Source organism: Schistocerca serialis, chromosome 4, assembly GCF_023864345.2.
Source record: "Schistocerca serialis cubense isolate TAMUIC-IGC-003099 chromosome 4, iqSchSeri2.2, whole genome shotgun sequence".
NCBI classification, from domain to species: Eukaryota; Metazoa; Arthropoda; class Insecta; order Orthoptera; family Acrididae; genus Schistocerca; species Schistocerca serialis.
The window spans coordinates 366,312,315-366,335,461 of record NC_064641.1 but is presented as its reverse complement, the minus strand read 5'-3'; the positions used below and the strand labels follow the sequence as shown (position 1 = coordinate 366,335,461).

At 42.6% G+C, this 23,147-nt stretch overlaps 1 protein-coding gene across 1 annotated transcript in view; it reads left to right on the top strand.

The window, feature by feature from the left end:
• Window positions 1–23,147, top strand: part of LOC126474185 (receptor-type guanylate cyclase gcy-19) — a 438,242-nt gene that overhangs the window by 193,157 nt on the left and 221,938 nt on the right. The gene's annotated exons all lie outside the window — the stretch shown is intronic.

Genomic DNA, 23,147 nt, shown 5'->3' with positions numbered 1-23,147 from the left:
GGCACCTGCGCCTAACATCCGAGAACGAGTTATGGACATCTACATCATTATGTGCCATCGCGTACCGTTGGCTGGAGACTAGCAGCACTCGTACTGTGGAATTACCGTCCGAAAGAGCATACCGCCATTAACACTGCTACACAAATGGCTGAGTTTGGAGTGCTCCTTTGAATGCCTACACAGTGGTGCTGCTCTGACTTCATGGTGTGCGAAACCGTCGGATATGACTTGCGGTCACAGCTGTTGGTGGCTGAGGGAACTCTGACGGAGATCCCTAGGTGTGTCCCCTATGGAACACGTGTGGAACTAACTCGGATGTCAACTGCATTCCGGTGCCAGTAAGCAGTTACAACAGTTAAGAGACAGCTTGACTCAGGAGAGGATACGCCAGCCTTATGACACCCTCCTCGACAACATCAAGTTGTGACATACTAATCAAACTTTGCAAATTTAAAGATATTTGTTGAACAATTCACAGAACTTTGAAATATAAAACCAGAGAAGATACTAAGCTGGAACTTTAAAAGACAACGGCGGTTCCCGTAGTACTATATGGAGACGAGACGTCGGTCCTCTAGAAGAAACACGGAAGGAAAATAACGTCAGCTGAGATGAAATTACTCAGTGCAGTCAAACGGTGCACGCTGATGGACTAAGTACAAAACACAGTAATAAGACAAAGGCTACAGATTTTCTATTTGGAAAGCAAAATTAAAAAATATTACAAAATGGTGTAACCATTTAGAATGAATGCAGCAAGATCGTCTGCCGAGAATCGGCATGTACTACGAGTCCACTGCACACAGAAGCGTCGGTCGTCTGATAACCAGACGGTTTCCAGAACAGGATCTGCAGCCTGCCTCGTGATGTTAAGATGAGGATCGTAATCGTTGAAATAACATCACACACTCTCTCGACGCCCGAAACTTCACTTCGTTTGGTTTACTCTTCTGGAGGCTTCACTTATTCTGCCACGCAATGTAGGCTGCAGTTTCAAATGTCTCTGGCAGTCGCCAGTTCTTCTCGTATGGGATCAGTATTTATAGCGATTTTTAAATGTGGTTGACATTAAAAATAAAAATTACTAATGTAATTATGTGGGCTTCCGTGGCAAGAGTCAGTTGACATAAAACTTTCCTGAGTCAGAACTTTGATGACAAGTGAAAATGAATACTTTTCAAACAAATTTGTCAAAATAATTACGTGATATATGTCATTCACTTCTGCTGCGCGAGTAAACGTTCTTTCTTCATTAAAACTTTCCCGAGCTGAATGCTCGTGACATATGTTTTAATTAATTCAGTATTTTTGAGATACTGTTTTTTGTGTTGGTTTGCACGTTCGAATTTACTGACATACCCACCGCCGTCTGTAAAAGCAGAAACATTCTTGACTTGGGACGCAGTCAAAATGATGACGTACGAACTACGTAAATTAACACATATTGAATGTTGTGTATCGGTATAATTAAGTGCTTCTCGAGAAAACCCATTACGTTACCATGTACTACAATGAAGCTCCAAAAAAATTCTTATAGACATGCGTATTCAAATACAGAAAAGGCGCTGCGGTCGACTGTGGCAGGTGACAAGTACGTAAGGATTCTGTCTGATCACCTGCATCCATTCATGTCCTTTATGCATTCCGACAGACTTGGGCAATTCCAGGAAGACACTCTCTTCCATATTTCGCGATAATACAAAACGTGCTGACTTTCTTTGAACTTTTTCGATGTACTCCGTCAGTCCTCTCTGGTAAGGATCCTACACATCGCAGCAGTGTTCTAAAAGAGGACGGACAAGCGTAGTGTTGGCAGTCTCCTTAGTAGGTCTGTTACATTTTCTAAGTGTCCTGCCAATATAACGCAGTCTTTGGTTAGCCTTCCCCGCAACATTTTCTGTGTGTTCTTTCCAGTTTAAGTTGTTCGTAATTGTAATACCTAGGTTTTTAGTTGAATTTACGGCTTTTACATTAGACTGATTTATCGTGTAACCGAAGTTTAACGAGTTCCTTTTAGCACTCATGTGAATGACCTCACACTTTTCGTTATTTAGGATCAACTGCCACTTTTCGCACCATTCAAATATTCTTTGTAAATCCTTTTGCAGTTTTTTTATCTTCTGATGACTTTATTAGTTGACGAACGAGAGCGTCATCTGCAAACAACCGAAGGACGTGTGGCACTTCTGCGTGCTCGACGGGGCCCTATACGATATTAGGCAGGTGTACCACTTTCTTTGGCTCTTCGGCGTGTATGTACATGGGTCTTCCAATAAATCAGTGTATAATTTGTTGTGTGCACAAAACAGAAGCCGGCCGAAGTGGCCGTGTGGTTAAAGGCGCTGCAGTCTGGAACCACAAGACCGCTACGGTCGCAGGTTCGAATCCTGCCTCGGGCATGGATGTTTGTGATGTCCTTAGATTAGTTAGGTTTAACTAGTTCTAAGTTATAGGGGACTAATGACCTCAGCAGTTGAGTCCCATAGTGCTCAGAGCCATTTGAACCATTTGAACAAAACAGAACTCTGGAAATGTGCAGTTGGCTCGATGAAAGATATTGACATCAGTAAAGGAACTTTGTGTGCGTGGTATCAAATAAATCGGAAAATTATGACCAAAATTAAAGTGTCAGAATTTTATCTGATATAAAATCGAAATTTAGATAAAAACACGTAAATTGAGGATATGAGCCAAAGATATTAAAGTCAGCCATCGATCTTGTGCATGCAAACGATCACTGTGCATGAAAGTCGGCGGATAATTGGGATTAAATCACAGTCGGGGTCGAACAGTACACATGCCTCCTGAAATGAAAATAATACGACAGATAATAAATGAGAGTCACCGATCCTCTCCCTTGTCGCCACTGACGGACGTGCTTCATTCCGTTCGGTTTCGAATTCGTGCTAATCGATTTTCAGAAACCGTTTTCCTCCGGCACAAACGACTGCCATTCGATCCCCGCGAGAACGCCGGTGTTTGCCGAGCCGGCGGCAATATGTGACCCGGTGGGTGGGGAGGGGAGGGAAGGACGTGTTTGCCACCTGCCAGGCGGCGCGCTAATGAAGACAGAGCGCGCCACGGCGTGCCGGGCCGCGCAGGCCCGCTCTCCTATGCTGTGCCCTGAGCTGCGGCTGATCGCCAAACAGTCCGGCCTCCGGCAACACCGACTCAAAGGAAGGCCTCGGCGCTTGTTCGTGACGTCACATCAGCTAGGCACGGCGAACGCCAGGTCTGTTGCAGGCATACTCATAATGGTGGTGTCTCCCTCTCTGACACAGGAAAATGTGAAACTTTTGGCGGTAGTTGACCAACACACATTGTTCTGAGATATTTCTGCAATCAGTTAATTGTGCAATTCATTACACTTCTTAACAAATAGTGTACTCCTGAACTTAAATTTCCACCTGTTTTAAGGATTGACATACAAAAACAACTTAATGGTCCAGCAGCAGCAGAATTCGTGCTTCTTTACCTTATTTGTAAATCTGAGGAAGTTACGTTTGTACTGGGTTGCTTTTACAAGAAACTGTGAACATATTGGTGCTCTTATTTAGGTATCTTGGTTGACTATGGGGTGAGGAGCACTGAAAGGTAATCAAATATCTTGAGATTGTACACGTTGGGGGAGTGGGTGGGGGACAGAAGAAGAGCCAGAAGAGATACTTGTTTTATCAAATAAATTTTTTTTATCTTATAAAGTTTCTCCTTTCAGTTGCAAGGGGGGAATATTTATCTTTTCTAATGTGCACGTTTAAAAAAGTTTAAGCTCAGCAGTATTTTCGATGTATGAAGCTATTTTGTTTCCTGTTTACAATTCCTTTCGTTGAAAACGACTGTAATCCAATGACTGTAAACAGTTGGACATTTACACATGTAAATTAGTTCACATTTCCAGTGACGATCTCAAACGAAAATAAATAAATAAATAAAAGAAACGAGTTCATTGTAGGGGGGTTGGGGTAAGCTTCGATGGCAAAATGGATCCAGTAAATATACTTTCTTGAATGTAAAATTTCCGAAGCTTGCAATGGCGCAAAGCATCTTCTCATATTGATCGACGTTTGTTTCGACAGAATTCAGTAATACAGAACTATGATCTTCATTTGTAGCTTTACGATAGTAAGAAAATCTTTCATCTAAATAAAACTGCAGAATCCAAAACAATACCAAACAGTTTGTCCAAAAATAAGAGATTTATAGCGATAAGCACGCCCAGGCGTTTCTGCCTGCAACAGACCTGGCGTTCGCTGTGCCTAGCTGACGTGACGTCACCAACAAGTGCCGAGGCCTTACTTTGAGTCGGTGTTGCCGGCGGCCGTGCGCCACGAGCGTGCTACCTGTGGCGCCCACGTGGCAAACTGCAGGAGCTCACTTCATTGTTTAAGGTCTTCATCACTCGTCTGACTGGACTCGCTGTTCAGAGTAAGGCTTGGTAACGAAAGATGACAACTACAACATCCTGTCACGTTACAATACACGATCACAGTGTAGAGCTTTTAGAAGCAATTGTGCCAAGATCTAGAGCAGCGATGCTCAACCGGTGTGACGCGGCGCACTTGTGTGCCACGGCAGTCTGGCAGGTCGCCACAGCGTGACGTGGACATTTACATTAAATTGTAAGAAGTTAAGTGATTTCTTTTTTAGATACACTGCAAATTTTTTATGTCTTTTGAAGAATTTAAATGTAGTTTATTTCCTTCGAATCTAGGTAGTAAAGTAATTGTTCCTTCTTTCATTATTTGACTCTTTGATTGCTGTGCACGAATTTACGCGTCATGCTCCGCCGATCCTGAGGTGCTGAGGACGTGTTAAAACGTGTTTAAACACGTCCTCAACACCTCACTGCCACTTTTCCTTAATGCTATTGACCTGTGTTTAAGCGTCCTGTTCCCCCCAACACTCTCACTGCTGAAGATGAGTTACTTTCATTTTTTGGGGGGGGGGGGGGGGGGGCGGAGGGGGGGGGGGTGTCTGGAGTCTTCTGCCCCTACGAATTCCTCTCCTGTGCGAACCTCTTCATCTCAGAGTAGCATTTGCAACCTACGTCTCTCACTTGTTGGATGTATTCCGGTCTCTACAGATCCCTCTAGTACCACAGAAGTCATTCCCTGATGTCTCAACAGATGGCCTATCATCCTGTTTCTTCTAGTTGCCAGTGTTTTCGACATATTTCTTTCATCTCCGATTCTGCGCACAACCTCCTCATTCCTTACCTTATCAGTCCATCTATTTTTCAACATTTGGCTGTACAACCACATCTCAAACGCTTCGTTCTCTTCTGTTCCTGTTTTCCCACCGTCCATGTTTCACTACCATACGATGCTGTGCTCGAGACGTATGTTCTCAGTAACTTCTTCCTCAAATTACGGCCTTTTTTGATAACTGTAGACTTCTTTTGGCCAGGAAAGCCCTTTTCGGCATTGGTAGTCTGCTTTCGATTCCTCCTTGCTCCGTCCGTCATTAGTTATTTTACTGCCTAGGTAGCGGAATTCCTTGTCTTCATCTACTTCGTGTTCACCAATATTAACGGTAAGTTTCTCGCTGTTCTTTCTTGCTATTTTCATTTCTGGTACGTCTCATTACTTTCGACTTTCTTCGCTTTATTCTCAATCCATACTCTGTACTCATTAGACCGCTCATTCCATTCAGCAAATCATGTAATTCTTCTTCACTTTCACTCAGAATAGCAATGTCATCAGCGAATCGTACCGTTGATATCCTTTCACCTTGAATTTTAATCCCACTCCTAAATCTTTCTCTTATTTCCATCATTGCTTCTTCTATGTACAGATTGAACAGTGTGGGTGAAAGACTATATCTGAAACGTCCCCTTTGAACAATTATACAAGACTGTGCTTAAACTGGCACACAAAATTTTTAGCGCAACGCAATCTGACTTTCAATAATCCTTACAAAAGAATGGCCCTGACTAACATTAACCTATACGTTTCACAAATCGCTTACCTCACAAAAATCTTGGTTACTCGAACTACTGCAATACAGCGAGCGCCACTACTGCCAGCTAAATAAAAGATTCAAACTACGGAAGGCACTAACTACTGATAGGGATAGTTAGCAAATGAAAGATTTTAATAGAGAACAAACAATGTATTTACCTTAATAGTCATAATATACAGGGCTATTACAAATGATTGAAGCGATTTCATAAATTCACTGCAGCTCCATTCATTGACATATGGTCACGACACACTACAGATACGTAGAAAAACTCATAAAGTTTTGTTCGGCTGAAGCCGCACTTCAGGTTTCTGCCGCCAGAGCGCTCGAGAGCGCAGTGAGACAAAATGGCGACAGGAGCCGAGAAAGCGTATGTCGTGCTTGAAATGCACTCACATCAGTCAGTCATAACAGTGCAACGACACTTCAGGACGAAGTTCAACAAAGATCCACCAACTGCTAACTCCATTCGGCAATGGTATGCGCAGTTTAAAGCTTCTGGATGCCTCTGTAAGGGGAAATCAACGGGTCGGCCTGCAGTGAGCGAAGAAACGGTTAAACGCGTGCGGGCAAGTTTCACGCGTAGCCCGCGGAAGTCGACGAATAACGCAAGCAGGGAGCTAAACGTACTACAGCCGACGGTTTGGAAAATCTTACGGAAAAGGCTAAAGCAGAAGCCTTACCGATTACGATTGCTACAAGCCCTGACACCCGATGACAAAGTCAAACGCTTTGAATTTTCGGCGCGGTTGCAACAGCTCGTGGAAGAGGATGCGTTCAGTGCGAAACTTGTTTTCAGTGATGAAGCAACATTTTTTCTTAATGGTGAAGTGAACAGACACAATGTGCGAATCTGAGCGGTAGAGAATCCTCACACATTCGTGTAGCAAATTCACAATTCACCAAAAGTTAACTTGTTTTGTGCAGTCTCACGGTTTAAAGTTTACGGCCCCTTTTTCTTCTGCGAAAAAACGTTACAGGACACGTGTATCTCGACATGCTGGAAAATTGGCTCATGCCACAACTGGAGACCGACAGCGCCGACTTCATCTTTCAACAGGATGGTGCTCCACCGCACTTCCATCATAATGTTCGGCATTTCTTAAACAGGAGATTGGAAAACCGATGGATCGGTCATGGTGGAGATCATGATCAGCAATTCATGTCATGGCCTCCACGCTCTCCCATCTTAACCCCATGTGATTTCTTTCTGTGGTGTTATGTGAAAGATTCAGTGTTTAAACCTGCTCTACCAAGAAACGTGCCAGAACTGCGAGCTCGCATCAACGATGCTTTCGAACTCATTGATGGGGACATGCTGCGCCGAGTGTCGGAGGAACTTGATTATCGGCTTGATGTCTGCCGAATCACTAAAGGGGCACATATCGAACATTTGTGAATGCTTAAAAAAAACTTTTTGAGTTTTTGTATGTGTGTGCAAAGGATTGTGAAAATATCTCAAATAATAAAGTTATTGTAGAGCTGTGAAATCGCTTCAATCATTTGTAATAACCCTGTATATAGCAGTTCATGACATCCAGTCAAATTTCAAAACTCCGCCATCTCTCTCCCCACATCCACCACTGCTGGTGGCTCACCTCCAACTGCGCAACGCTACGCGCTGTTCACATCCAGCTACCGCTGCCCAACACTACAATGGCGAGTATTACAACAATTCCAACCAGCCACCGACCGCACACAGCACAGCACAGCCAGGGACCTTCATCAGAGCGCTACGTGGCGTTACCAATAAAAAAACTAGACAGCCTACTTACACATCCTTATCTTACACCATTTTTAATCCGACCGCCTCGGTCTTGGTCGTCCACTCTTATTATTCCCCCTGGTTTCATGTACATATTGTATATTACCCGGATCTCCCTAAAGCTTACCTCTGTTTTTCTTAGAATTTCGAACATATTGCACCATTTTACATTGCCGCACGCTTTTTCCAGGTAGACAAATCTTATGAAAGTGTCTTGATTTTTCTTTACTTCCATATCTAACTGAATGAAAGAGTTTCAAGTATTTATCGTACAGCGTACTTGCATCTTTGTTTGCTGTCGTTTGTAAGTTTGTAACAAAAACTCGTTTCGATATCTTGAATCGTTGAAGATATACCAGTATCGCCTTTGGTCGAAATTCGACCAGTTGCGTCAATGGACCTGCTCTGTGATAAAAAATGCCATGTATCTTAAAGTGTCTGAAATTTTAGCGCCGGCCGAAGTGGCCGTGCGGTTAAAGGCGCTGCAGTCTGGAACCGCAAGACCGCTACGGTCGCAGGTTCGAATCCTGCCTCGGGCATGGATGTTTGTGATGTCCTTAGGTTAGTTAGGTTTAACTAGTTCTACGTTCTAGGGGACTAATGACCTCAGCAGTTGAGTCCCATAGTGCTCAGAGCCATTTGAACCATTTTGAAATTTTAGCAGCATAATTGATCCGTGGCAAGTGCTGCATTCTAGCTACCTGTATTCTTGAAATAATTCTTTGATTTCTATTAATTGTTCAGTCATTTGAAGAGAGCCTTTGATACACTGCATTGAAAAATAAATTTTGTGTCAATGGCGACAAAATTAACTTTTCCCTTGCGACAACACAATACGAATGCTGCTGTACTGCCTAAAGTCACCTCAGACGCGAAATCATTTGTATTATAAAATCTGCACTGTAAATTCATCAAACCGCAATTACAGTTCTGAAAATTACTTGGAATTATGTTCAGAGCACATTTAAATGTATCTTTCAGAACGAGAATAGAATTCCTATTACTCGCTCTTCACAAAAAATGTCTTTCAGTCCGAGCCGTTAATGTTCTTCTTTGAGGCATATCCCAACAGAAATATAGTTTCCGAATAATAAGGGACTTTGTAGCTACTCAAAATGACAATACTGCAGATTGGAAACTAAATTTTTTGGTGACGGCGGCAAACGACCACAGAGTTAGTTCCTTACTCTTAGTCCAAAGTAAGTGAAAAAACGACGCTAATAAACAGCGTTTGTTGTCCTCAACGGCTTCGCTAATACGTTTCGCTTTCCACTGTCGACAACACCAACGACGTAGTAGTTTCGGCATTTTAGCTGTCCAGTATGGGTGTATTACTGCGAAAGATCTACAATATTTTAACATGAGCGTCCCCAGAATGCAATTTCACGATGCGTTGTTACTTTCGTGTGTTGTTTGTACCATAGCACCCGATCGTTAAGCATTAAAGCTTGGTAGCAATGTCAGAGACAAAGGAAAACTTTTCTCATGTATGTGTCTACTTCCTTTTACCACTTCTATAAGGTATGTATACCTGTTGGCATTCTCGTTCTGGGCATACACTAAAAAAAACCTTTTTCTCTGCATATAAGGGAAGTCGAAAGTAGTAGTTATTCAAAATGAAGAAATTAAAAATTGGGAACTTATTTCAAATTTTCTGGTAATGGAAACAAATGACCACAAAGTTACTCTTACAAAAAAGTAGGTAAAATAGCGACGCCCATATACAGCGTTATTTACAATTTTCTTAACTACTATGTGTTGATTTTCGTCGCTGACAACATCATCGACCTAGCAGTTGTCGCATTGCAACTGCCCTGCATGCTTGTTTTACTGCAAATGAACCAATTAAACATGAAAGCCCCTAGAATTTGACTTCAAGAAATGTTGTTACTTTCGTGTGTCATTTCTACCATAGCACCTGATCGGTGTGCAGGGCAGACGTTGGTAGTAGCTCTTCAGTTTTCGATGTTCAGGTATTGGAGATTTTAATGCGTGGTAGAGACTGTAACATCAGTGTTATGAATGTGAAAGCTTCTACTTCCTTTTACCACTCTTAACGGTAACATACCACATTACTTTTCTTTGCGCAAATCTATGGCAAAGTACCTTTCGAATTATATGAGGATCATTGGCCTCCATGTCAATTAACATTAAAAATCGGAACTTCAATTTTCGTGTTCAAGTATTAATATTATGACAATTATAATGACCACATTATTTCCAATGACAGGAACGGAATTGGATGTGCTACGCACGACTTTCCGCCGGATATAAGACTAGTATCTCGAGAATTAAATGAGATTATGTTTGGCTCTCAGTTCTAAACAAAATTTCGGTATATTATATAAATTTCATACGAAGCAATATATGAGCTAAAATCAACCATATTTAAGATCTGAAAAGTGTGTTTTTACCTCTGCAAACTCTTTAAATTTCGTACAATGTTTTACTTAATTTCATGCAGCACAGTAACTCTGACGAGTAACAGAAAGGTCAGTCCCTTATAGAGCAAAGACTGTAAGATGTGTAAAAACCATTTTGTTTCATCAGTTTCCTTTAGACAAGCAGAACAGCGACAACAAATTCGTGCTCTGCACTAGAAGTAAAAAAGCACACCTATAGCAGTCAAACGGTTAATACATGATGATAACTTGTATTTTCATAGAAGTTAAATCTAATTTATTTACTTAATATTGTTATACTTTGCTTATCTTAAGTTAGTTGTAAAGTTAATTGTATTCTCGCATGTACCACTCCACCGGCTGTGCCGTTGCGGTGAGAGTACTTCGTGACACTGCGTCTTTTATGTGCGGCTAGCTGAAGTGCTTTTCCCTAAAATTCCAGAGATTAACAAAAATGTCCTTCTCTCATTATTTTTATTGCCTTGTATTGATATTTGTTCCAGTTTGTAGCCGCTTCAAAAGCTTTACTACTCTTTTTTCACCATTCTCCATCAAAGGATCCACGCATTGTCAGACAACAACACATTATTTCAGTTCAACAATATTGTTGTTATTCCATCCTTTACTTTCCATTGTTTGAGTATTTCATCTTAGTTTTATCACAGCTATGCTCTGCAGTAGTGCGAATATTGTGGTTGCTCCACCAGTAATTTTTGTTACACTGTTATTAAATTTTCCTTTTTTCGATATGAATAAGTTCCAGTCCTCGAGTGCAAGTAAATAAAACCGAATCTAGAAAGAAAAACAGAAAGTGTTTCAAAGGCAATATAGTGATAATTATTTATATTATGAATTTTTTTATATATATTAACAAAACATGCCCAGTCCTCGCATGTGCTGAGTTTTAATAAAGAACTCAGTAGTGCTGCTATGGTTCCCAGTAAATTGAAACGATGATTGTTAACAAAACATTCACTCCTGTTAAGTAAAAATGTGACTAATCTTCGTCGGCTGTTGGAACAGAATAAAAAAACAAGTGAAGCGCATGACTACGTCGGTATGTGATTTGCATAAAGTGCTGGGTACTAGCTATAAGGTAGCCGAACTAATTGTAAAGGCCAAAAACCCACACGCAATAGCAGAAACGTCGTTAATGGCCGTGTGTTAAAAAAAATAATAAAGTAGTCCTTGGTTCAGAAGCTGCCATTGAAATTTCAAATATTTCTGTCTCTGCTGACACAGTCAGCTTCGTACTTGGTGATATGTCCAACGACATCGAAGACGTTTTGGGGGAAAAAATAAAGACCAGTCGTAAGTTTTCAACGTATATCGACGAATCAACCGATAATGACAGTCATGCCCAACTTCTTTCCTTCGTAAGGTATGTTGATGGGGATTTAATAACAAGTAATTCATGTTTTTGCAAAGAACTCCCCGAACGAGAAATTGGTAAAGAAATAAACTGGGCGACTAATGAATATTTGATCTGTAATGAGTTAAAGTGGGAGGAATGCCTCAGTGTCTGTACAGACGGTTTCGCTTTTATGATAGGCCGAGTGAAAGGGTTGGTATAAAGTACGCGAAGTAAATCCTAACTTAACACCCAACCATTGTTTCACTCATCGCGAAGCCCTTGTTACTAAGTCTTTGCCATCTCCTCTCAAAATTTTGGTTGGTTAAGTAGTAAAAGCCGTGAAATTCATCAAACTGCGGCCTCTAAATAAGCGGCTTTTTAGCGTTTTCTGCCACGAAACGGCATCACAGCACATTCACTACGCTTCAGCTGTAAACAGAAGTACGGCGGTTATCTCGAGGTAAAGTGATAACTTGAATGTTTGAACTTAGAGATGATGTACTTGCATTTTTGAGTAGTGTGGCACATGAGTACGCGGATTTATTTGCGGATCGTGAATGGGTATCTTAGCTGTCATATCTTTCCGAGACTTTCGTTCACTTAAGTGACCTAAATAGGAAAATGTAAGGCAGAAATGCAAATACTCTGACTACGGTCGCTAATATTCAAGGATTTATTAATAAGTTACATTTGTGGATACAGGAAACTGAAAAAGATCATGCGTGAAGTTCCCAACTGTATGCCCCTTACTCATGTTAATAAGGTGTTGATGGATTTAATTAAAGTAATTTAGTATTCTTGCAGAAGAATTTCAAGAAATATTTTGGAGAGGGTGTTGAAGAATTTGATTGCGTTCGTGAGCTATTCACGGCTTCGATACCTCTTCCGAGTAATTGAAGTTTATGCTTGCAAAAAGAACTGGCAGGTTCGAAAGCAGACAGAACATTGAAATCAAAATTTTTCTAAGCGTCTTTGGATATATTTTGATTGTCAATAAGCGGTGAATACCTGTCTGTCTCCGGTTTGGTAGTTAATGTGTTCTTATCATTTCCAACTAAATATTTGTGTGAAGTGGGCTTCTCAACGTTGACTGGAATTAAAACATCAAAAAAGGAACTCAAATCCATCGATGAAGAAATGAGACTTACCTTGTCAACAATTCAGCTATGAATCAGCCTTCTGTGTGCATCTAAGCAGGCTCAACTATCACACTGAAAGGATAAGCAGAGTTATTTTGTTTAAAATTGGTATCAGAAACGTCTATTTTCTACAGTGAATTAAGTTTAATAAGTTGTTAATAAATGAATGAGTCTATTCCTGTTTTATAATAATAATAATAATAATAATAATAATAACTGATAATGAAACAATGTAATGATCTGTAATTATATTACGATTAACACGATTTTGAGGGGATAGACATTTTGGTGTGACATCTTGAGTGTAGGCCTGCGTGGACGTACCGTGGGTCATAAAAGGCTGTGTGTCAGTCTAGAGTACATGATAACAGTGTATTTTCGTTCCCCTGAGCTCAGCATGTCATTCATCAGACCGGATGTTGACTCTGACTCAGTTTTCCAAATGGACTGAGGCAAGAAAATGGAGATACACTTGTTCGTGGTCCTAGATTGTGTTCAGTGGTGCAGTACAAAACTATGTTTGATATTGAGAGTTACTAGGTGTTCAAAAGAGCATTACGCAACAGGGACTACCGAATGAGACAGCGCAGTTGTTAAGATACTGACTTCATATTCGGAGGTATGGAGTTTGCTCTGTCCTTCCATCCTTATTCCGGTTTTCCGTGGTTTTCTTAAATCATTTCACGCACTTATCTGGCTGCTTCCTTGAGCAAGGCCACGACCGAGCACCTGTCCTATCTTCGCGAAACTCACGAATTTTTTAAAGCCAAATTAAAAATAAACTTTTGCACATGAACAACGACATCACCTAGAAAACTATGCACTGCTACAAACATATAGATGAAATAATCACGGCATATAATGGGACTGAAGAACAAACAGAAACTTTGTTAAGTAAGTTCAATATTTTACACAAAAAATTCACTTCATCATAGAACACCAGAAAGATAACAAACTAAACTTTTTAGACATGAGAGTAACACGTACTAACCATACCCTGAACATCAGTGTGCACGGAAAACCAACAAACAAAGACACTGTTATTGATAAGTTAACCACACACCCCATTTCATATAAACAAACTGCATTCAGAGCTTTCTTAAACAGAGAACAGAAATTCCCACTTAGTGCTGCTGACAATGAGAGAGAAATTATCACAATCAGATCCATTGCACATAACAACAGGCATCATCAACACGAAATACACTCCTGGAAATTGAAATAAGAACACCGTGAATTCATTGTCCCAGGAAGGGGAAACTTTATTGACACATTCCTGGGGTCAGATACATCACATGATCACACTGACAGAACCACAGGCACATAGACACAGGCAACAGAGCATGCACAATGTTGGCACTAGTACAGTGTATATCCACCTTTCGCAGCAATGCAGGCTGCTATTCTCCCATGGAGACGATCGTAGAGATGCTGGATGTAGTCCTGTGGAACGGCTTGCCATGCCATTTCCACCTGGCGCCTCAGTTGGACCAGCGTTCGTGCTGGACGTGCAGACCGCGTGAGACGACGCTTCATCCAGTCCCAAACATGCTCAATGGGGGACAGATCCGGAGATCTTGCTGGCCAGGGTAGTTGACTTACACCTTCTAGAGCACGTTGGGTGGCACGGGATACATGCGGACGTGCATTGTCCTGTTGGAACAGCAAGTTCCCTTGCCGGTCTAGGAATGGTAGAACGATGGGTTCGATGACGGTTTGGATGTACCGTGCACTATTCAGTGTCCCCTCGACGATCACCAGTGGTGTACGGCCAGTGTAGGAGATCGCTCCCCACACCATGATGCCGGGTGTTGGCCCTGTGTGCCTCGGTCGTATGCAGTCCTGATTGTGGCGCTCACCTGCACGGCGCCAAACACGCATACGACCATCATTGGCACCAAGGCAGAAGCGACTCACATCGCTGAAGACGACACGTCTCCATTCGTCCCTCCATTCACGCCTGTCGCGACACCACTGGAGGCGGGCTGCACGATGTTGGGGCGTGAGCGGAAGACGGCCTAACGGTGTGCGGGACCGTAGCCCAGCTTCATGGAGACGGTTGCGAATGGTCCTCGCCGATACCCCAGGAGCAACAGTGTCCCTAATTTGCTGGGAAGTGGCGGTGCGGTCCCCTACGGCACTGCGTAGGATCCTACGGTCTTGGCGTGCATCCGTGCGTCGCTGCGGTCCGCTCCCAGGTCGACGGGCACGTGCACCTTCCGCCGACCACTGGCGACAACATCGATGTACTGTGGAGACCTCACGCCCCACGTGTTGAGCAATTCGGCGGTACGTCCACCCGGCCTCCCGCATGCCCACTATACGCCCTCGCTCAAAGTCCGTCAACTGCACATGCGGTTCACGTCCACGCTGTCGCGGCATGCTACCAGTGTTAAAGACTGCGATGGAGCTCCGTATGCCACGGCAAACTGGCTGACACTGACGGCGGCGGTGCACAAATGCTGCGCAGCTAGCGCCATTCGACGGCCAACACCGCGGTTCATGGTGTGTCCGCTGTGCCGTGCGTGTGATCATTGCTTGTACAGCCCTCTCGCAGTGTCCGGAGCAAGTATGGTGGGTCTGACACACCGGTGTCAATGTGTTCTTTTTTCCATTTCCAGGAGTGTAGATGCACTTTCAGAACATATAACAAAAATCAGAAGCAAACAAATTAACTTAGCCACCACGTACGAAACATACAAAAAACCTAAGTATACTCGTATAACTATGCCACTTCTAGGGTAATTTCAGACAAAATAGTCATGCTGTTCTGTTCAGAAACGCAGATAACGGGATCGTCTTCGCTGCCACAAACAACTTAAGGAATAGCTTGATGCATGACATCTCACAACCAGCAGAGAAAAGCAAATCAGGGATTTACAAAGTTCCATGCAGTCACTGCAACAAATACTACGTTGTCCAAATGGGGAGACACTTTAAAACGCGTTTTCGATAATATTGTATTGTTTCAGATTTGATAAAGTTAACAAGTCACCTATAGTGAAGCATATAGACTCAACAGGACACATTGTTGCAATGGACAACGATCTTAAAGTGCTGCATACTTTAGGGAAGAACTGGAAAGAGGACATCTTGGAGGAAACGGAAATGTTCATTCATGGCTAAAATTGGACAAATTATAGATTTCAATAACTCATATTTCTTCGCCAATTTCAATTCAGTATTGCTAAAATAGAAATTCCGCCTTCCCTGAGAAGTTTCTGCCCTCTACAGTGCTCTCTGGTACTAGGGAAGCTATTCCCCGACATGTCCAACCGTCCTAGTTGATCATTTTTCTCTTTGATTCTGGGGAGAACCTCCTCATTTCCTGTTCTAAAAGTTCATCTAACTTCCAGCCTCCATCAATAGCAACTCATCTCTAACTGTTCCATAATCTTCTTTACATTTTAGCTACAATCTAACTAAACATCAATATTAAGGACGATCTAAAGGAATTTTACTATTTTGGTAGCGAAATAACGCATGCCCTCCCAAGGACACTTCCTTATCGAAGGTACATTCAGTACCGGCGGGAGGGTTTGCGTGCTCCAGCGAAGTTGAGGGCTATGCTGGCTGAACAGGCCTCAACGGAAGAGCCAGACGAAACGTGTTCCACCTAGGGAAGGGGGATCTCTACAGGCGTGGTGAAGCAAACACTCCTAGTGGAGTAAACCCTGATATGAAATCCTGGTCCTCCAAGTTGGGGTTGGGTCAACGGGCCAGCATCGTATTATCCACAAAAAACTTTTACAAGTTTGTGAATCTACAACGGAGCCTCGGAAATCGGACAGAAACTCTTTAAGACAATTATTTGGCAACTAAAAGGACATTGAGAGTTGGTACATGGCACATTCAAAGTCTGACAAATAAACACACCGAAATAGAGAATGAAATTAGTCAACTGAAGGTGGACATAACTATCCTGTCAGGAACAAAAGCCGGCCGGAGTGGCCGTGCGGTTCTGGGCGCTACAGTCTGGAGCCGCGAGACCGCTACGGTCGCAGGCTCGAATCCTGCCTCGGGCGTGGATGTGTGTGATGTCCCTAGGTTAGTTAGGTTTAAGTAGTTCTAAGTTCTAGGGGACTGATGACCTCAGAAGCTGAATCCCATAGTGCTCAGAGCCATTTAGAAACAAAAAGGAAGGGACAAGGGAATGAAAAATTTGGAAATTTCATCGATTTTTGGTAAACATAAACGAGCAAAAGCAGGCGTTTCCATTCTAATTAACAAAGCTCTGAGCACTTTTTCAAGGATTACGCATTCTTATGCAAAAGAACTGTCACTATTACTATCAAGTTATATGGCACTGAAACCCCTGTAATGTTGCCCAAGTGGACTATTGGTGACGTGTTTGTTAAGTAGAAACGCGAAGGTACAACCACAGCTAAACTAAGACCAGACAGAACTCGTGTACTGACAGATAGGGACTCAAGCATTGCGGACGGTGGTCGTAAAAAACGGCATAAACTCAGCGGAAGGAATTATTCACGAGCAATAAAATGCAAGAAGCAGTCCACCTAGCACAATGACTGTGTGTAGGGCGTTGCAAAGAATGGGGTACAATGATCGAGCAGCTATTCATAAGCCATTCTAATCTACATTTGAGGTGGGGTAAAGAGCGGCGCCTCTGGATAGTGGATGGCGAGAAGCGAGTGATTTGGTGTGATGAATCAGACTATACCATGTGTCAATATGATGGATGCGTCTGGGTTGCCTGCAGAAAGTCGCAAGTTGTCGAGCGTTCTTTGCTCGGCATGTGTAGGTTAAACCTCAAAATGTTATTTCTGCTGAACCTCTCGGTGTGGATTTATGTTTTGCCTGACTTGTGGAGATGATTGTCTTCATCTTCCTTCAGAGTAAATTATTCTCGCTGCAAGATGGGGCTCTTATGGTGTGGAGGTGAGTTTACCTCAGGCTGCAGAGGAGAAAATTATTCTTCCAGCAGGTCAGCGCAACGTTTTGTCCGCCTGTGGTGTAGTTGGTGGCCCAGTGCCATGATGAGCCGATTGTGTAATTGAAACGACTTTCCCTAGAAGGCACGTGCACTCTGCCGGATTCCGTCAAGCAAATGCGAAATTCCAGAGTCTTCGAGCAGCAGACGAGCTGAATATAGTCTTGGGAAGCGCAGACCGAGTTTCAGAGCTCCATTCTGCATCCTCTGCATCACCACGATGTGCGAGTCAGCGGCCTTGCCACACACCACAACCGCTTACTCCAATACGGGTCAAACCAGCGTTAGGTAAGGCGTAATGCCGTGATGCGGCGGCAGCGACGGTTGTGGGTTAAGCAGCTGATACAGCGCGAGAATCGAAGAGGATGCCTGGAGAATTTTACCTAGCATCTTGTGTAGTGCCAGCTGTGAAATAAGCAGGAGATGGTGTTAACGATATGCGGGTGCTTTTTGGGGGTAGGGTCGATCCTCCTACTACGCTTAGGTGACGTCCATCAATTGCGTGAGGGTTTTTTTTTTTCTAAATTTGGATCCCCCCCCCCCCCCGCGCTCTTCACCCTTGTTAGATTTAGTGAGATACGGTGTGGCCTCCATTCCTCCACCTCACCTAAGGTTTACTCCATAATTTTTAAATTTATATGATATGTTCATGTCTTTGCTTCATACCACTAAAAATACCTCAAACATCTCTTCTACATACTATATTTTGTTCTGTGAAATTAGAGGCGAAAATGGTAATAACGTTTAATGTGCCCTACAACGAGTTCATTTAAAGTAAATGTCTTGAAAGCTGCCAAATGGCTCTCTACATACCGTTGTTTCTGCAAATAATTTTCGCAAATAAGCAAATACAAAACAATTTCGACACCATTTTCCCTAATTCTTCACTCACTCCCTGGTCATCCAACTGTTTCCTCTATTGCAATGACTGGACACGTGACATGCGTGTCTTTTGGTGCAGGAAGACGGTCATTAGACGTTTTTACCAGTACATCCTCCTCGAGCAGCTTGCCCTAGGTGCGCAGCTCCTTGTCACCCCGACTGGTGACTACACGCGTTGGTCAAACCACGACCACAGGCGGTCGCGGGGTTCCGTGCAGCACCGACCTGTGGGTCTGCAGCTTTACACCGGGAACAAAGTAGACGCTGCAAGTCTTGCAGCATCTGGTATGGGTGGTAAATCATTCATCAAAAGAGATGGGCATTAGTAACAGTAAGGCCTTTGGGAATAGCTCAGATGTTTGGAGTGTACCTGGAGAGATGGCCGAAGCAGGAGCGGTGCGAACGACTTCCCACCGTGTTCCTAGTCGGTTCTCTCGTCACTTGAAAAGTCGGTTGAGATGGAAGCATGAAACGTCCGCGAACCACGGTAGGAAGTATACCTCTCAGTGGCCTGCAGAAATAGCGATTTTCTCACTTGACCACCTGCAAATGCAAGTTAAAATTTGAGCATGATTCGAGATTTATAGAGGCGCATTTAATGGGCGTCTTAACATTAAGTACAAATATAAGATCTTCAACGAATACTGGCTTCTTTCCGACATAGTCTGCATGACATTGTTCACTGGACAAAAAGGCTCCGCGAAAACAGTATTAACCGTTTTGACGGATCCTTAAAAACTTCACGTTTTATTGATATATTATACACGATGTCACTGAACCTTTACTTACGTAGCAGATGAAAGACAACATTGTTTGTACCTTCATTTAAACTGTATGATTATGTAGCTTACCGATCTCTTCATTTATCTGATCACTAAGAGAATTCTTGTCGGTGAACCTCAGCGTAACTTCCTTCCACAAACGATTAAGTTCTTGCTAGAACGTTCATTTTCGAGTTGTTGGCATGCCGTTTAACGTGGGAGTGTAAACGTTTCGAGAGAAATTCATGTTGAACACAATGACATTGGCTTTATGTGCCTTGCAGAATATCCCAACTGACTCCTGACTGTCACACAACGATCTCTACTGGCACAGCAGGGAACTTGTCCGAATGAAATCTGACACTAGCGCGGCAAATGTTTTAAATCAGGTATTCCCAGGCATACACGCGTGTAAACCATTCCGTTCATTTTAGAGAGGCCATAAGGATTGGTGGGTACGTTAACATTGTCTATGCTCATGATTAATTTCAAAAAATGAAATTTTATCCGTTATAATGATGTGTATTCTCTGAAAAGTTGACGTGAGAATTTCATTGTCCCCCTCCCTTTACAGGAGATTTAGTGGGATTTTGCAGGACTTCTACACCTCCCCCCGCCCTCATTTTTAGCTCTATTAATTAATGGACGTCACCTTAAGAGAGTGCTAATTGCGCAAAAATATTAACACACTGTACAGCGCTGTATACTGTGTGCAGTGGAGGAACAGCTCAGATACGATGATTATTTGTGTTTTACAACAGCGTCGGAGGGACAGTGGTTTTTGGACAGTTACGTTCGTGAACTGGATTGGCTCCCGAAGTCCCGACCTATACCCAATGGAAAACTTTCGAAATGAGTTACAATGTCGATTTCCCTTTCGGTTGGTAAATGGTCTGAGTGTAACACAGAGGCCTGGGCAGCAACAGTTGTGTATTTTAAAAACAATTCAGTGATCGACTTCACTAAGTGGAAAACTATAGGACAAATTAATTTTGTCTAAGAGGAGCAATATGAGGTCTTTCGATTGATCCTTTCTCTGATAATAATTTATGTGGACGACTATAATGTTGATAACACTAACAAGTTACCAATACAGGAAATATTAAATAAGGCTTTATGGTCTGTTAGAATATTTGGTTAATATAGATACAATTCTAGAAGGAATTATAGTCTGCACTCTTGTTGAGTAATTACAACTTTGGCACACAAGGAAGTGAAATACACAGCTGTACAACTAATTTTCAGTCTACCTACGAATAAAAGAAACGTCTGACAAATAGTATAACTTTTTTCAACTGGAGACGAAGCTTGTTTCTCCTTAATACGGCTTCAATACCATAGAATAATTCCTGATCAGATTTAAGTATCCACATACGTACCAGTAAAGGTTGAAATTTTGTTATAAACTTACTTTTTCAATTTCCATGATTCACATCACAGTATCTGTTCTAAATTTGACCTACGAAGTACAAAATAAATGAGCTAAACATTACCAGATGTTGTGCAATGTGACCATACACGGTGCCACACCATATCTATTATTGAGGGTAAATTTTTTTTCAGCATAAAGACAAAGCTAGTTATTTCGTTTCACCTTTTAATTGGGGGGCACAGTCCTTCACAGACAGATGCCCCAATCCGAATTTGCAGGGCGAACGCGATGCAGACAGCGCTTCAACATTCGGCAGGCTTTACGTTCCTGCGAGCTTCCTAAGAGTAAGTGCCTCGAGGAGACAAAGACACTCTTTTCCTGGAGGCGCCGCATCGCAGAGCAGGCTGTTTCGCCGCCTGCAGCGTGCTGTGGCGCCGTCTATCCGACCTCAGCCATGAATAACGCAGGCCCGTGTCTTGAGCCCTGAGGTAGACGCGCAACGAAGATGGTGCCAAGTTCCCCATATCCCTCCCCCCTCCCCAACCCCACCGTCCCCCAAGCCGCAAACCAATGTCGAACGTAAGAGATCCTTGTGGAGATCTGTAACGTGATCTATGCAACTAACCTCGTTTTACAGTCACTGGTTCACACAACTAGCATCCAAAATCGTCTTTTTCTGTGTCTTCCATAATGTGACTAACATCTTACATTCCGAATGTTTCGCTTGTTTTACACTAATACACGCTTTCCATAAATATGTTGATACAGCTTCATTAACGTGCACATCTTTCAGTTACTGAAAAAGGCTGTTTTGTCGCTAAAAAATCGTCAAAAGCAAGTATCAGGAAGGATCGACACTCTACCCTGCCATCTGGCAGTCCTGATTTAAGCTTCCCTTCATTACCCAGAATTATGTCTTGCAAATGCCGAGATGATTCCAGAGAGCCTTGTTAAGCTAGACTTGTAAATATATAAGTGCCAATATATAGGCGTGATAGACTGAACAAGGAGGTGTAATTTGTTTCAGCGATTCGGAGATGGTATGCAATAGAGCCAGCTGTAGTATACTGCGGAGCATTTTAAAGGATACTAGTACAGGCTGGAAAGACAGAAATTTATTAAAGGAGATGTACACAAAGCGAAAACTAAGTAGAGAATGAGCAGACGCAGAAGATGAGCATTGGATGGGGTGTTTGGCAAGGATGCTCATGTCACCGAAGCTGTTCAGGAGACAGCTAATAGGTAAGGCCTTTAGGACGCAAGAGGCATTGTAACTGGAGGAGAATGGATAAAACCGAGCGAGGTGGCACAGTGGTTAGCACACTGACCTCGCAGTTGGGGGACGATGGTTCAAATACCCTTCCGATCATCCAGATTTAGGTTTTCTATGATGTCCCTACGTCACTCCAGGCAAATTCCATGATAGTTCCTTTAACAGGGCACGTTTGATATCTTTCCTCATCCTTAAAAAAACCATCCAAGCTTGTTTACTGTCTCCAGTGAACTCATTGTCGATGGGACGTTAACCACTGACCTTCCTTCCTTGTTGATAAAAGAACTAGCTTATAAAATACGGGGAGGACCAAGAAGCACTGGCGGAATCAGGAGCTACAGCAGACGTTGAAGTGTATTGTAAAAAGGGACGAGGAGTATGGAATGAAAATAAACATCGAAGAAACAAAAGTTGTGAGAATAATTAAGAAGAAAACGACAGTTAACATAATCTTAGACGGGGAAAAGATAGAACACGTGTGATTCTTTCTGTACCTAGGAAGTATAACGACAGGGAACGAAATTTATACTGAAGAAATAAGGAGGATGATGTCCACGGGGAAGAGAAGATTTTAAAAGGTGAAGCAATCGTAATGCTATACACTCGTAGAAGCGAATCTTAGGAGCTAAAAAGGAAGAGGACAGATATCCAGAAAGTTTTCAAATGGGACAACAGAGAAGAACGTCTAAGGTGAAGCGAACTGACAGACTTAAGTATGAAGCAGTAATCAAGGAAACAGGCGAGGAAAGAGGATCAGAAAGAGGAAAAAGAGTCTTCACTGGGTCGTGTACAACGTGTAAGTTGGCTGTTTATGTTTTCTTATTGTTAACGCCACGTAGCGCTCTGTATGAAAATCACTGGCTGTGCTGTTTGCAGTCTGTGGCTAGTTTGCATTGTTGTTTGCTATTGTAGTGTTGGGCAGTTGGCTGTTAACAGCGTGTAGCGTTGCGCAGTTGGAGGTGAGCCGCAAGCAGTGGTGGATGTGGGGAGTGAGATGGCGGAGTTTTGAGAGCGGATGATCTGGACAGAGACAGTAAATTTGTAAGACTGGATGTCATGAACTGATATATATTATGACTTTTGAACACCTTTAAGGTAAATACATTGTTTGTTCTCTATCAAAATCTTTCATATGCTAAATATGCCTATCAGTAGTTAGTGACTTCAGTAGTTAGAATCTTTTATTTAGCTGGCAATATTGGCGCTCGCTGTATTGCAGTAGTTCTAGTAACGAAGATTTTTGTGAGGTAAGAATTCGTGAAAGGTATAGGTTAATGTTAGTCAGGG